General features: G+C 35.6%; 1 pseudogene; it reads right to left on the bottom strand.

Annotated features, from left to right (window-relative positions):
• Positions 1-9018, bottom strand: part of LOC102811913 — a 101739-nt pseudogene that overhangs the window by 83430 nt on the left and 9291 nt on the right.

Here is a 9018-nt window from a genome sequence, read left to right as displayed (position 1 = left end):
ATAGAGACCCTGTACAGGGTTTCTGAGGCTGTAAATCTTTACAGGAGCAGAAAGCCTCATCTTTCTCCCACGGAACAGCTGGTAGATTTTATGCTTAGTGAAATTAGTCAGTCACAAAAGGACAAATATTGTGTAAGACCATTACTGTAAAAAGCTTAAGAAAAGATACCCATACTAAAATGGGGGAAAAAAAAATGTTGGTTACCAGGGGCGGGAAGGAAGGGATAGTAGAGTATGTAGTAGGAGACAGACTCATCATAGTTTGGGTGTTGGGGAGGGCAATACACAAGAGGAGGTGGGGGATGGAAGAACAAAGTAGATCGCAGAACACTAAGACAGGTTTACATGGGCTAAATGGAACAGAGGTAAATAGTGATGTATGTTCAACCATGGAGCAACAGGGCTCTGTGATACAGCAATCAAGGCATAGTGAAATGGGTAAAAGAGGGCAAACAATGTTAAGATGTTGACTGTCTTATGAATATTGGTTTCCCTTACCTACTATTATAAAATAGACACTGTAGGGGGATAGAAAGGAATATCGGGAAACATGATTATAGAAACTTGTAAACCTGTCTTCAGTCTATAGCTGATTGGAATACCTAAAATGGGGTCTAGAATTTGCCCAGTGAAGTAGGCTTCTTGTGGACCCTTTATAGTGTATAGGACCTTAGATGGAATCCTGATCCCCAGAACCTTCTGAGGTGGGATATTCCCACTGGAAAGGTCAAGCAGAACAGCCTGGAGCAACAAGAGGAACAGAAGATACTTCTTGAATGGCCAGCAGGAAAAAAAAAAAAAAAAAGGGCTAGTCTGACTAGCTACATGGATTATAGAAAATACCAATGCTTGGGTCAGATGGACTTTAGTCCACAAAATGACATCTTTACTCTTCAACACTTTAAAGTGGATTTGCCTAATGTAATACATCATTTGATTTCTTGATTGCACTGCATGAGGGCTGATGGTGGATTTAAGCAAAATGAAATCTTTCACAACTTCAATCTTTTCTCTATGATGATGTTATCCATTCCTCCTGTGGTGAGAGGTTTTGTTTTCTTTACATTGTAGTAAAGTCAATACCTAAGGTTTTGGTCTTTGATCTTTATCAGCAAACCAATTTATTCATTCATCAGTAGCCAATACTTAAGATTTTGTCTTTCATCTTTATCTTTATCTCTTTGATAAAGTGATCCTGTGCATTCCTTCTATAGTCTTTTCATGCTTTCTGCATCACTCAGTATTTTGCCCAAAGAATTCTTCAATATTTCATATTAGGGTATGATTATTTTTCTCAGTTCTTTCAGCTAGTGAAATGCTGAGCATGTTCTTCCCTTTCAGTTTGCTAGCTCCAGATGTTTGCACATTTCCTTGTAATGTTTGAATGTGTCTCATTGAACTGCTCTTTGGTATTTTCTGATCTTTGGTATTATACCTCCTCATTTCTTCCATTTGATTTAGCATTTCTATGCTGTAGAGCAAGTTTCAGAGTCTCTTCTGACCTCCACTTTTGTATTTTACTTCTTTCTTTTATTCTTTATGACCTTTTGCTTTCTTCTAGTATGATGTTCTTGATATCATCACACAACTCTTCTGGTCTTCTGTCATTAATGTCTAGTGAATTAAATTTGTTATTGAGGTGATCTCTAAATTCAGGTGGGATATGTTCAAGGTCATATTATGGCCTTGTGGACTTGTTTGCATTTTCTTCAGTCAACTTGAACTTGCATATGAGCAATTGATCTGCTGATGATATTGACCATCTCTATCAACTCTCCATAAGGAGCTCTGGAAGCATAGTGGTTACTAATCAGGCTGCAAACCACAAGGTCAGCAGTTCGAAACTACCAGCTGCTCCATGGGAGAAAGACGAGGCGCTCTGCTCCCGTAAAGATGAACAGCCTCGGAAACCCTGTGCAGGGTCGCTATGAGTCAGAACCGACTCCATGGCATATAACAACAACAACAATCAATTGTCCATAAATGTAGTTCATTTGATTCCTGTGTATTTTATCTGATGCAGTCCACGTGTATGTTCTTGTAAACAGGTATTTGCAATGAAGAAGTTATGGCTCTTGCAAAATTCTATCATGCGATCTCTAGCACCATTTCTATCACAAAGGCATATTTTCTAACCTCTGATAATCCTTTTTGTTTCCAACCTTTACATTCCAATCAGCAATCCTTATTAATATATCTTGATGGCATGTTTGATCAATTTAAGACTAAAGAAGTTGGTAAACGTCTTCAATTTCACCATTACTGGCTTTAATGACTGGCACATAAATTTGAATATTAGTGGTTCATTCTTGTAGGTGTATGGATATTATCCTATCTCAAATAGCTTTTTGTATTTCAAAATAAATCTTGAAATTTTTTTTTTTATGATGAATGTAACACCAGTCCTCCTCAATTTGGCATTCCTGGCATAGTAAACCATGTGACTGTCAGAGGCAAAATGGTCAATACCCATCCATTTCAACTTACTAATGCCTAGGATATCGATGTTTATGTATTTCATTTCATTTTTGACAACTTCCAATGTTCTTAGATTCATAATACATATATTCCATGTTCCAATTATTAATGAATGTTTGCAGCTGTTTATTCTCATTTTGAGTAGTGTCACATCAGCAAATGAAGGCCCCAAAAGCTTTACTTCATTTGTGTCATCACGGTCAATTCTACTTTGAAGAGGCAGCTCTTCCCCAATCTTATTTTGAGTGTCTTCCAACCTGAAGGGATCACTTTCCAGCACTATCTCTAACAATATTCTTGAGCTCTTCATCCTGTTTCAATATTCAAAGTTCTGGCACTGTCGGATCATATTTCACTGCTAATCAGAAGGCTTTCAGTAGTTAAACATTCAGAAGTAGTCTATCTCTCCTTCTGTGTCTGTCTTAGTCTGGAAGCTCAGCTGAAACCTGTCCATCATGGGTGACCCTGTTGGTATTCAAAATACCAGTGGCCTAGCTTCCAGATCACAGCAACACACAACTCACCACAGTGCAACAAACTGACAGATGAGTTGTGTTCTCTACCTATAGGCTGTTGTTGTTGTTGTTGTTAAATACTGTGGAATCGTTTGTGACTCAGTGACCCTGCACAGGATTTCTGAGGCTGTAAATCTTTATGGGAGCAGAACGCCTCATCTTTCTGCTGTGGAACCACTACATTATAAAAAATACTCCTTATAAGAGGAAACTTCCATTTTACCTCAGCATTTACTAGAAACAATTGTAATCACATAAAAATTGGATGAATTCTCCACATAGTAACCTTTCTTTCCATATATCCCATGTCTTGTTTCTTCTCTACCCACATTTGCAGTACTGGATACTGATAAAACTCTTGCATGTTGTAGTATGCCTACTGGCCCCAAGCTTTCATAGTATGGTACATGGAGTAATAGTATTCATATAGGTCATCCCTATACTAGAATTCTTCAGGAAAGTTATCACAAGTCACTATTTCCCACTAAACTCAACCTAAATATATGTCCAACTCAACTTTGCCTTCCAACTCAAGAAGGTCAATATCATCAGAAACTCTAAGGATATCTCAATGATAAAAAGCTTCAAGGAATGTTGAGAACATCTTAATCAATGTGGTAAATCTTTGAGTTATGAAATATTTACCAAAACATATGACCATGTGAATACATTGTTCTTAAAACTTTAGTAGGGACGCATACATAAGAGAGGCCTTAGATGATACGTTGCATTAAGCTTCCTGGTGAATCTGGCCATTGACAAATTAGGATTCACTGCTAGGGTGTTTACATAATCAAGAAAATGGGGAGTGTATCAAAAAGAATAGAAGCTAGTTGTGCTCTAATAAAATTGGTACAAGTATCAGAAATGAAATCTTAATATAGGCGTGACTTATCCAAACTAAAAACAGAAAACCTGTTCCTTTTTTCATAAATAAATCAATCATTTTGATTCATTCATGTAACCACTGTTATCCCTAACTATCTGTCCATCAGTATGTCTTCTGTGCTATACTTCAAATCTATCATTAATTAATTCAATTTTTTCTGTCTTTCTTCCTACTCACTTTGATCATGCTGCCATTATTTGTTTCCTTTATTTCTGAAATCAGAATTCTAACTGACGCCATGATTCTATACTTGCCACAACACTATATCTATATTTTATTTCCCATATAGGAATCTGGGTGATCTTTGAAAATCAGATAGTACTACATTTGCCTAAGTTCATCCTACAGCTACCCATTGACCTAAGAATGAAATACAATCTTGTAATGTTCTACAAGGAACTAAAAAGTTTTAGTCCTCCCTGCCTTTCTACTTCAATCCTCCATACTTCATCTTGTTCTGTGTTATCTAGTCTCACTGTCCTTTTCTATTCCTCCAAAGGAGCTCTGGTAGTATAGTGGTTATGATTCGGGCTGCGAACCTTAAAGTCAGCAGTTCAAAACTACTAGCCGCTCCACAGGAGAAAGATGACGCTTTCTGCTCCCATAAATATTTACAGCCTCGGAAACCCTGGTCAGGGTTGCTATGGGTCAGAACTGACTCAATAGCACTTAACAACAACAACAATTTGCCTAGCCAATTCTTGCTTTTGCACAAGCTGTTCCCACTTTGAATATGTCATTGCTCCTGGTCAACTGAACTATCAGGTCCTCGAAGAGGTATTCTGAACCATTTGTGAAACTTTCTCACTTCAGTCAGTTGATATCAAATCACCCCATCTTATTATTATAGTAATTTTACTATATAAAACTATCTTACTAATTTATTGTGTCCTCAAGCAGAATATATACTTCATGAAAACAATAGTTTGTAGGTTTAATCATTTCAGTCAGCATTTAAAATGTGTAAAATTGTTCTTCACAAATGGTAGGAGCTTAAAAACACTTGATGAATATAATAAACAAAATAGATGGGAGAAAAGACTGGTCTGGTTTATGAACAGTGGGGAGTCTTGTAAGTATAGAACCGTGATGAAAAAGATGCCAGGTAGAGAATTATAGCATTCCTAGTGTGGTACTGTAGGATAAGCACTGGACCATAAGGTCGGGTTAAATTTCAATATAAATGGTTCAAAACTCACCAGCTGCTCCTTGGAAACTCTAAACAGGGTTTCTATGATTGCAACCAACTTGAATACACTTAACAACAACAAAAGGAAATTGAGACTATGTCTCAATACCTTGACCAATATTAAACACGACTTTCCTGGTCTTGTACCAGCGTCTTTTAGAGTCCTGCAAAATACTAAGTACTAAAAATAGTAAGCAGAAAAATGATATGTGGCTTATCTTCCATAGAATCGTTGAGAGGGCATGAGCAGGGTGTCTCATAGATATAAAAGGAGTCTGACCTTCCCATTCTTTGGCATAGAAACAGTATGTGTTCATTTTTAAGGCACAGGTTTATTATATGGGTTCCTGGTGTGGTACTGTAGGGTAAGTACTGGACTGCTAACAGCAAAATTGGCAATTCAAACCCACCAGTCATTTATCAGAAACCCTACACAGAGTCCCTGAGTCAGAACCAATCCAATGGCACTTGACAACAATAGCATTGTCCATTATTAGTTCTAGTAGAAATGAACAGACTTGTCACCTGAAGCTAGCTTGGTGTTTATTTTAAACATTTTGTGATGAGGCAGTTACATTGCAGCCTTTTGCTAAGAATTGGGGCTGTTGTACCAGTTTTTATGGTAAAAAAAAATAAAATGCTAATGGCATGTTTTATCGTGCTTTAGTGATTTTAATGAATTTTCTTGCTGGTGCAATGGTTTATACAGTATTAGGTCAACTTTGGCAGTCATAAAGTATCTAAATTATGTACCTGATTAATTGAGTTTTCAATTTTCATCTAGATTTCGATAAGCTGATGCTGTTTTTCCCCTTTTCAGCCCTCATATACCTTGTTAATATGTAAGTAAATATGACACATGCATATGTGTTGTTGTTAGGTGCCATCGAGTTGGTACTGATTCATAAAGACCCTACGTACAAAAGAATGAAACACTGCCCAGTCCTTGGCCAACTTCACAATTGTTGTCATGCTTGAAGCCATTGATGCTGCCACTTCCCCAATCCATCTCTCTGGGGTCTTCCTCTTTTTAGTTGCATATCATACAGATAGAAATACAAAATATGCATACTATTTAATGTATATTTGTATTAGTCAATTCTGATCATCTACCAAGGCTGTACAATATATTATATTCCCTCTTTAGGCAGTTGCCTAAAGATTTCAGTAAAATCTTTTCCTAGATGTGTGAGTCAGAATTTTTTAAAGCCATTCATTGATTATTTCTATTTTTCAACATTAATGTATTTTATTATAACAAGCAGCTCACATAAGTATTTTTGGCTCATTTAAGCAATGTCAGAATTTTAGCTTTTCTTATTTTCCCAAAACAAATAGTTGAGTTGGGTGTAGTTACATTAAAATATGTACAGATCAGCTTCTGATCTGGCAATTACTAAAAAACAAAAAATCATTACAATCACTGGTATCTGTCACTTTAGCTTTTTCAAAAATTTTTGAAACAATGACAATCCATGATTCTTTCAGAAAAAGTCTAGAATTTTCTCCTGGTTGTCCCATCCCTTGCTTTTTTTAGTTGTTTATTGGTAAAACCTGTTGCCTTCTGATCATTGAAATGTCAGAAACAAAAAATCATTCCCACAGAGAGAGAGGAAAAAAAAAAATCAAATATTCCTAGAGGCAAAACTCCTACAGAAATCTTTTTTAAAATAGAGATTTAAAGGTATGATGTTCTGCTTGACATACATGGTTAATTTCATTTGTGTTAATGACAGTTATGGACATGCTGAAAAGCAAGTTTTCCCTAAAAGTGCTCACTAGGCACTTTAGTTTGTAATTATAGAACAAAAACACAGACAATGACCACTTGATTTAGAAAGAAAAATAAAAGGTACAAAAATTATTTTATCTCTGCATAACCATAGACAGATATAGGATACTTTATTTGTATTAGACTTCTGGACACCAATGTTGAGAATGAGACTGGATAATTTTTAAAAACTTTTAGCTAGAAAACTCTATGGTCTAGTCTGGTGTTAATAAGCTATCATAATGGTTAGTAGGATAATAATTTCAAATAGAAAAGACACGAATAAGTGGATGTCAAATTCTCTTCATATCACTAACCAGATAAAAAAATATCCTCTTTCATATGAAAGGGTATAAAGAAGGGTAGATGATGTCTCCTCAGTAATTACAAGGGAGTCAGGAATTCCTCTTTGGAACTGTAGAAGTGGTGAGAATAGGGAAATGAAGAAATATGTCCCATTTCTTTAACAGATAAATTTGAATTTACTTGAAATTTTCTAAGTATTTTAAAATAAATTTGAAAATTATTATGACCGAAAATACCTTTTTCTAGCTGGTTCAGGTACTTATATAGATACCTATGCCATTTAATCATTGTGGTACATAATGGTTCAATACTAAGTGGTGACTAAAGGAACCCATCTAGTCACTTTGGAGAAGAAAGTCTGAATGCTTTGCTTCTTTAAAGATACAACCAAGAAAATCCTATAGAGGGAGTTCTACTTTGTCATATGGGTTGAAATCTACTTGATGGCACCCTATAACAACAACAACCAATAGTGTTCTTAAAGTTTTATAAAAATACACACAAGTTTATATTTTTGTCCAAATAACTAAAAGCAGTAGCAGGTCATTTGAAATAAATTTGTATTTGTAAAATACAGTTATGTAATTGAAGACACATTCAGATATTCTTCTATCACTAGTTTTATCCCAACTGGGAAATTACTCTATCATTGACAATGGTTAGGAAAGAAAAATAAATATCATTTTTTAGAAAAGTGAAATATATTCATCCTTCAGATAAAAAGGAAAAATGTACTATTCTAAGAGGATAAGAATAATCACTCTTGGACTGAGTTTTGTACTATGAAGCAATGGCATCACTGACACTCAGACACTCAATAGATATTGTTTCTGCATCAAACATATTTATTAAATTTCTTCTTATTCTTTCTTTGTGAGTGTAAGTTCAGAATAAAATTTTTGTATCGTTTATTTTTGCAATATATATGCTACAAAGCAATTAAGTATGGTCATTGAAAAGCTTATTTTGGAAACCTACATATAGGTCGGAACCGACTCGACGGCACTTAACAACAACAACAACATATACCTTACAAAGTTGATACTATTTTTTAAAACACTTATGGAACTTTTTGAATTTTTTTCCCTTTGTAAGTCATACTTTGACAGGGGTAAAGATCCTTCTTATCCTGTGTTTGCTGAAGGTAATACAGAAACGGCTACAATCATACATTGACAGAAAACTTCCAGAGGTACAAGCTGGATTCAGACAAAGCCGTGGAATGAGGGATATCATTGCTGATGTCTGACGGATCTTGGCTGAAAGCAGAGAATATCAGAAAGATGTTTACCTATGCTTTATTTAATACCCAAAGGTTTTCAATTGTGTGGATCATGACAACCTATGGTCAACATTGCTAAGTATGAGTATTCCGGAACACTTAATTGTGCTCATGAGGAATCTGTACATGGACCAACAGGCAGTTGTTCGAACAGAACATGGGAACACTGAATGGTTAAAAATTAAGAAAGGTGTGTGACAAGGTTGTATTCTTTCACCATACTTATTCAACCTGTATGCTGAACAAATCATCCAAGAAGCAGGGTTCTATGAAGAAAAACATGGCATCAGGATTGGAGGAAGACTCATTAACAACCTATGATATGCAGATGATACAATCTTGCATGCTGAAAGTGAAGAGGACTTAAAACATTTACTGATGAAGATCAAAGAGCACAGCTTTTGATATGGATTACATCTCAATGTAAAGACAACAAAAATCCTCACCACTGGAACAATAAACAACATTGTTATCAAGGGAGAAAAGATTGAAGTTGTCAATGACTTGATTCTTCTTGGATCAACTATCAACACTCACGGAAGCAGCAGTCAAGAGATCAGACGACATATTGCATTAGGCAAATCTGCT

This window comes from Chrysochloris asiatica, unplaced genomic scaffold, assembly GCF_000296735.1.
Source record: "Chrysochloris asiatica unplaced genomic scaffold, ChrAsi1.0 scaffold00108, whole genome shotgun sequence".
Taxonomy (NCBI): Eukaryota; Metazoa; Chordata; class Mammalia; order Afrosoricida; family Chrysochloridae; genus Chrysochloris; species Chrysochloris asiatica.
The sequence above is the reverse complement of the archived record's forward strand: the minus strand, read 5'-3'. Positions and strand labels throughout refer to the sequence as shown.